The sequence below is a fragment of the Cucurbita maxima genome, unplaced genomic scaffold (genome assembly GCF_002738345.1).
Source record: "Cucurbita maxima cultivar Rimu unplaced genomic scaffold, Cmax_1.0 Cma_Scf00100, whole genome shotgun sequence".
NCBI classification, from domain to species: Eukaryota; Viridiplantae; Streptophyta; class Magnoliopsida; order Cucurbitales; family Cucurbitaceae; genus Cucurbita; species Cucurbita maxima.
This window is the reverse complement of record NW_019272116.1, coordinates 58727-60404: the sequence shown is the minus strand read 5'-3', so window position 1 is coordinate 60404 and position 1678 is coordinate 58727.

Sequence of the window (1678 nt, the reverse complement as noted above, 5' to 3'; positions counted from 1 at the left end):
TCATGCTTTCTTTACACCTATTTAAAGTAGTTTGAAAACTAGCACGTCAAATATTATAATTGACTAACTACAACTTCAATTTTGTCCTTTAAGGATGGTTTTGACCAAAGAGAAATAAAATCCTAAATTTAGTACATAGTTGCAAAGATGGACATGAGAATGAGTTATTCTCATATGGAAAGAGATTTAACCGTAAGTTATATCTCATATCCTCTCTTTACAAATTATTTAGTTTTATTTAGTATGTTTCATAAAGATACGTCTATCGATAGCAAAAATAAATAAATAAATAAATAGAATAGAATAGATTAAATTACCCAAAAGTAATGGCTAACATAATTAAAAAAAAAAAAAACACAAACAACCAAAAATCAAGATTTGGAAAGTGTTAAACAGTTTTGATATATAGAAATTTCAAGACTTTACTACTGCAATATTCTAATGAAATCTAACACTAGAGCATCATAAAATTTAGAGAAATGATTGAAATGGTGAATGGGTCATTGACGATAGAAATGGAAATGGTGAATGGGTCCTTGACGATAGTCGACCGTTATACTCTGGTTTTGGATGTAAGTGATGATTATCGGCAATATGAGTTGTGTCATTACCACACCGTTATCAAGAGGAAGTAAAGTATAGTAGAATAGATTAAGCGATCTATTTGTTGAGAGTACTGTAAGAGGCACACAAGCAATATTTTAAGTTACTTTTAAGATTAAAGGTAATAAAGTAATTACTGCCAGTTCTTTTTATGCATCTTATTTTGATCTAGCACATAAATGCTTCCTAATTATTTTATTTATTTTTTTATGAATTAGGTTATGAAGATCATTTGAATTATAAACGCTTTAATTCAAACAATATTTAATAACCAATGGTTTTAATATTTATACTCAAATATACTAACAAGTACTAGTAACACTAGTCTCAATGACTTAAATAATACAACTATTATCTCGAACTATAAAGAATTTAATTCCAACCTATTCTAATGGACAAACGCTTTATTAGACTATTGTAAGACTTCACTTCCTCAATTTAAGTAGCGTTCAACTACAACTATAAATATCAAATTCTTAAGTATTCATGAACAAAATCGGCCTAACAATGTCTCTTGGAACAATTTACCAAAGGTGTTAGAATGAGCAGTGTGGAAGGGTTGCCTTTAGATGCTTTAGTACCAATTAAAGATGTCAATATCCTAGTAGTGCAAAATGCAGGAAGGTTCGTAATTGAAAAGAATAACGAGAATAGTGAACATCGTGTCATCTACAAGCATGTGGTGAACGGACTAGTTAGTATGACTAGAGAACATCGTCCTTGTAGAATTTATATTATCGTGATAGAAGTTATAAATAACGATGATATTCCTTGGTCTTTTATTACAAAGGTGCAAAATTTTCTTTTTGTGCATGTGATATATCCATCGCCACCTACTTATAAGCTCTCATCTTTTAAAGAAGTTCTCGGGTTCCTTGTCCCCAAGTAGCAATACAACTACTAGAATGCTATCCCTACTTATAATAAGCCCTCTCTCTCTCTCTCTCGAAATATGTGTGTGTGTGTTTGTGGGTGTATTAATCTCTTTAATTAATGAAATATGGCATAGTCATAATGATATTATGAGTATCTTTTCTATCCCTCCCTTCCTTATTTCTATATAATGAAAATGAAG